At 39.3% G+C, this 5,992-nt stretch overlaps 1 long non-coding RNA gene across 1 annotated transcript in view; it reads right to left on the bottom strand.

Moving 5' to 3' along the window:
- Nucleotides 1-5,705: 5,705 nt before the first annotated feature.
- Nucleotides 5,706-5,992, bottom strand: part of LOC110274077 (uncharacterized) — a 334-nt gene continuing 47 nt past the window's right edge. Inside the window, exons 1-2 of the long non-coding RNA XR_002365832.2 lie at nt 5,971-5,992; nt 5,706-5,934 (exon numbers count right to left, since the gene is read on the bottom strand). The exon at nt 5,971-5,992 is cut by the window's right edge and continues 47 nt beyond it. This is a non-coding gene — a long non-coding RNA (uncharacterized LOC110274077). The remainder of the gene's footprint in view (nt 5,935-5,970) is intronic.

The following is a 5,992-nucleotide window of genomic DNA, read 5'->3' as shown; positions in this document are numbered from 1 at the left end:
AAGATCAAACAAGAAAAATTGACAAGAACAATTTGAAAATCAAGGAAGAACAAAGAACATGCAATTCGAAAATTGAAAGACAAAGAAAAGCATGCAATTGACACCAAACTTAAAACATGACACTAAACTCACACAAAAGACTCCAAGAAAAATTAAAAACTAATATAGAAAAATAATATTTTTGAAAAATTTTTAAAAGGAATAATAGAAGATGCAATCCTAGTGACTCTAAACAAAAAAAGACAATTTTTTCCTAATCTAAGTAACAAGATAAACTGTCAGTTGTTCAAACTCGAACAATCCCTGGCAACGGCGCCAAAAACATGGTGCACAAAAATTACACTCACACTATGTAATTCCGCACAACTAACCAGCAAGTGCATTGGGTCGTCCAAGTAATACCTTACGTGAGTAAGGGTCGAATCCCACGGAGATTGTTGGCTTGAAGCAAGCTATGGTTATTTTATTATTCATAGTCAGGATACCAATAGGGTTCTTTAGTTTCAATTGTAAAAAGTGAAAGAGTATAAAATAAGTAATTATTACGCAGTAATGGAGAATGTGTTGGAGTTTTGGAGATGCTTTGTCTTCTGAATCTTTGCTTTCCCCCTGTCTTCTTCTTCACGCACGCAAGGTTCCTCCTATGGCAAGCTGTGTGTTGGTGGATCACCGTTGTCAATGGCTACCATCCGTCTTCTCAGTTTAATGGTCCAAATGCGCTGTCACTGCACGGCTAATCATCTGTCGGTTCTTGATCATGTCGGAATAGGATCCATTGATCCTTTTACGTCTGTCACCACGCCCAACACTCACCAGTTTGAAGCTCGTCACAGTCATCCAATCCCTGAATTCTACTCAGAATACCACAGACAAGGTTTAGACTTTCCGGATTCTCAAGGATGCTGCCAATGGATTCTAGCTTATACCACGAAGATTCTGATTAAGGAATCCAAGAGATATTCATTCAATCGAAGGTAGAACGGAGGTGGTTGTCAGGCACGCATTCATAGATTGAGAATAGTGATGAGTGTCACAGATCATCACCTTCATCATGGTTAAGTACGAATGAACATCTTAAAGAGAAACAAGCGTGTTTGAATAGAAAACAGAAATAATTGCATTAATTCATCGAGACGCTGCAGAGCTCCTCACCCCCAACAATGGAGTTTAGAGACTCATGCCATCAAAGAGTACAAAGTTCAGATCTAAAAATGTCATGACATACAAAATAAGTCTCTAAAAGTTTTCTAAATACTAAACTAGTAACCTAGGTTTACAGAAAATGAGTAAACTAAGATAGATAGTGCATAAATCCACTTATGGGGCCCACCTGGTGTGTGCTGGGGCTGAGACTTGAGCTTCTCATGTGCCTGGGATGATTCTGGAGTTAACGTCAGGTTGTAACCTGTTTCTGGCGTTTAACTCCAACTTGTAACCTGTTTCTGGCGTTCAATGCCAGAATGCAACATAGAACTGGCATTAAACGCCAGTTTATGTCATTTATCTTCGTGAAAAGTATGGACTATTATATATTTCTGGAAAGCCCTGGATGTCTAATTTCCAACCCAATTAAGAGCGCGCCAATTGGACTTTTGTAGCTCCAAAAAATTCATTCCGAGTGCAAGGAGGTCAGAATCTAACAGCATCAGCAGTCCTTTTTCAGCCTGAATCAGATTTTTGCTCAGCTCCCTCAATTTCAGCCAGAAAATACCTGAAATTATTGAAAAACACACAAACTCATAATAAAGTCCAGAAATATGAATTTTGCCTAAAAACTAATAAAAATATACTAAAAACTAACTAAAACACACTAAAATCTACATGAAATTACCCCCAAAAAGCGTATAAAATATCCGCTCAATAGCAACCCAATCATATTTATCTATATTAATTTATTTTCCATTGTTATTTCATATTTGCTTTAGGTTGATGATCATGTTGAGTCACAAAAATAACTACAAAATTAAGGAAAAATAAAAAATAGCATAAAAAATAGCACACGTTGGAGGACGAGCTAACGCCAGTAAGGCTAGCAAATTGGGCATTTAACGCCCAGTCTGGCACCATTCTGGCGTTAAATGCCAGAACTGGCAGCCAGATTGGCGTTTAATGCCAGAAAAGGGTGTCTAATGTCTGGCTACCGTTAAACGCCAATAAAGGTAGTAGAATGGGCGTTTAACGCCCAGTCTGGCAGCATTTTGGGCGTTAAACGCCAGAACTGGCAGCTAGACTAGCGTTTAATGCAAGAAAAGGGCAGCAGACTGGCGTTTAACGCCAGAAATGCCACACAGAGGGTGTTTAAATGCCAAAAAGGTGTAGGGATGAGATATCCTTGACAGCTCAGGATCTGTGGACCCCACAGGATCCCTACCTACCCCAACTCATTCTCACTCCTCTTCATACCTTTCCATAGCACCGTTCCCCAGACTCCATTCACCTATCAAATCCTACCCTATTCCCCAGTATCCTTTCACCACTCACATCCATTCACTATTTCCCATCATAAAAACCCACCTACCTCACCATTCAAATTCAAACCATTTCCCTCCCAAACCCACCCAATTCCACACGGACCCCCTCTCTCCCCTTCCCTATAAATACCCCTCCTTACCACCTTCACTTTCACACTTCACAAACACTTCTTCCCCCTTGGCCGAATTCACCACACACCTCCATCTCCTCCATTTCTTCTTCTCTTCTCCTCCTTTCTTTCTTTTTTTGCTCGAGGACGAGCAAACCTTTTAAGTTTGGTGTGAAAAAAGCATTGCTTTTTGTTTTTTCATAACCATTAATGGCACCTAAGGCCGGAGAAACCTCTAGAAAGGGGAAAGGGGAGGCAATTGCTTCCACCTCCGAGTCATGGGAGATGGAGAGATTCATCTCAAAGGTCCATGGAGATCACTTCCATGAAGTTGTAGCCAAGAAAAAGGTGATCCCCGAGGTCCCCTTCAAGCTCAAAAAGAGCGAATATCCGGAGATCCGACAAGAGATTCGGAGAAGAAGTTGGGAAGCTCTAACCAACCCCATCCAGTAAGTCAAAATCTTAATGGTTCAAGAGTTCTATGCGAATGCATAGATCACTAAGAACCATGATCAAAGTATGAACCCAAACCCAAAGAATTGGCTCACAATGACTCAGGAGAAATACTTAGATTTCAGTCTGGAAAATGTGAGGTTGGCATTCAACTTGCCAATGATGCAAGGAAATCTCCATCCTTTCACAAGAAGGGTCAACTTTGATCAAAGATTGGACCAAATTCTCATGGACATCTATGTGGAAGGAACCCAATGGAAGAGAGACTCCAAAGGCAAGCCGGTTCAACTGAGAAGGCTTGACCTCAAACCCATGGCTTGAGGATGGTTAGAGTTCATCCAACACTCCATCATTCTTACTAGCAACTGGTCCGAAGTAACTGTGGATTGGGCCATCATGATCCATAGTATCATGATTGGAGAGGAAGTGGAAGTTCATGAGATCATACCTCTATAACTATACAAGGTGGCTGACAAGCCCTCCACTTTGGCAAGATTAGCCTTCCCTCATCTTATCTGTCACCTATACAATTTAGCTGGAATTGTCATAGAGAAAGACATCCTCATTGAAGAGGATAAGTCCATCACTAAAAAGAGGATGGAGCAAACAAGAGAGCCCACTCATGGACCTCAACAAGAGCATGAGGAAGCCCCTCATCAACAAATCCCTGAGATGCCTCAAGGGATGCATTTTCCTCTACACAACTATTGGGAGCAACTCAACACCTCTTTAGGAGATTTGAGTTCCAACATGGAGCAACTAAGGATGAGCACCAAGAGCACTCCATTATCCTCCATGAAATTAGAGAGGACCAAAGAGCCATGAGGGAGGAGCAACAAAGACAAGGAAGAGACATTGAGGAGCTCAAGCACTCCATAAGATCTTCAAGAGGAAGAACTAGTCGCCATCACTAAGGTGGACCCCTTCTTTAATTTCCTTGTTCTTATATTTCTGTTTTTTGAATTTGATGCTTTATGTTTGTCTATGTTTGTGTCTTTACTACATGATCATTAGTGTTTAGCGTCTATGCCTTAAAGCTATGAATAATTCCATGAATCCTTCACCTCTCTTAAATGAAAAATGTGCCTAATTACAAAAGAACAAGAAGTACTTGGATTTCAAATTTTATCTTGAAATTAGTTTAATTATTTTGATGTGGTGGCAATACTTTTTGTTTTCTGAATGAATGCTTGAAAACTGCACATTTTTAATAGTGATGTTTATGAATGTTAAAATTGTTGACTCTTGAAAGAATGATGAAAAAAGGAGAAATGTTGTTGATAATCTGAAAAATCATAAAATTGATTCTTGAAGCAAGAAAAAGCAGTGAAAATACAAAGCTTGTGAAAAAAAATTGGTGAAAAAAAGAAAAAACAAAGCAAGCAGAAAAAGCCAGTAACCCTTTAAACCAAAAGGCAAGGGTACAAAGGATCCAAGGCTTGGAGCATTAATGGATATGAGGGCCCAAAGGAATAAAATCCGGGGCTAAGCGGCTAAATCAAGTGAAAAACTAATAAGTAACTAGAAAGATAATAAGATCACTATTTTAGTAAATGATGCCGAGAAGAGTAGTGACATTGATCCAGAAGAAGCTAAACAAACTCTTGAAATAGCAGAAGCTAACTTGAGTTAGAAAATGAACGTTATAATTGTCTCTAATCTAATAAACAGGTATGAAAGCTATAATTGTAAACCAGGATGAAATCTATGGAAGCATTGGTTTATACATTCCTCTTAGTCTCGACTTTAGGAATAATTTTTTTTGCTATCTTTTTTAGAGAACCCCCTAAAGTTCCAACTAAAAAGACGAAATGATTTTTCATTATCTCGATTGAAGTAATGAGCCCCAATATTGGTATATTGGGAGCTCATTACTTCAACTAGTCTCCGTGTTCTTCGAATGGATCTCTTAGTTGTTGAGAGGGTTGCCCAAAAGCAGTATATAAAGCATACCCAGTAAAACTTACAAGTAAACCAGATATAGAGATAGCAACTAGGGTTGCTGTTTCCATTTTTCTCAAATTTCAAGACCACAATGAATCTATAGGATAAAATCCTATATTTACAGTGAAATGGTATACAAAGTCAACAGATCTCAATGAATAAAAAATAGGATTTATGGCTACACAAACCGTTGAGAGTAGTTCTAGATCTGGTCCAAGACGAACTACTGTAGGGGCTTTATTGAAACCGTTGAATTCAGAATATGGTAAAGTAGCTCCGGGGTGGGGAACTACTCCTTTAATGGGTGTTGCAATGGCTTTATTTGCTATATTTCTATCTATTATTTTAGAAATTTATAATTCGTCCATTTTACTGGACGGAATTTCTATGAATTAGATTCATAAGAACCGACTAACTATCTTTTTTATTTATATATTTTTTTAAATAAAAGGGGTAAATTTACCCATTTTGGTTTTTTATTTCTAGGCCAGTTCATTTTGAATTTGGTAGTTTGACCGTGGAATTTCGTTCTTTCTTTATTTCCGAAATATGAGTGTGTGACTTGTTCTAATTGATCTTATTGCAAATACAGAACAAAAATAAAGGATCTGTCATCTTGATAGAGATGGTTTATGAAAATGGTATGATTCTTAATAAATATTCTTTTTTCTTTTTAGGGCTTATGGGTAGTTGGTCAGATCTAGTAGGGATTGTACATGGACGGTAGTTGGAGTCGGCGGCTCTCCTAGGGTTTCCTCATCTGGGATCCTGGGGAAGAGGATCAAGTTGGCCCTTGCGAACAGCTTGATGCACTATCTCCCTTCAACCCTTTGAACGAAATGCGGCAAAAGGAAAGAAAATCCATGGACCGACCCCATCGTCTCCACCCCGTAGGAACTACGAGATCACCCCAAGGACGCCTTCGGCATCCAGGGGTCGCGGACCGACCATAGAACCTTCGGCATCCAGGGGTCGCGGACCGACCATAGAACCCTGTTCAAAAAGCGGAACGCA

This window comes from Arachis duranensis, chromosome 7 (genome assembly GCF_000817695.3).
Source record: "Arachis duranensis cultivar V14167 chromosome 7, aradu.V14167.gnm2.J7QH, whole genome shotgun sequence".
Lineage (NCBI taxonomy): Eukaryota > Viridiplantae > Streptophyta > Magnoliopsida > Fabales > Fabaceae > Arachis > Arachis duranensis.
Note: the sequence above shows the minus strand (reverse complement) of the source record. Positions and strands in the feature narration are given on the sequence as shown.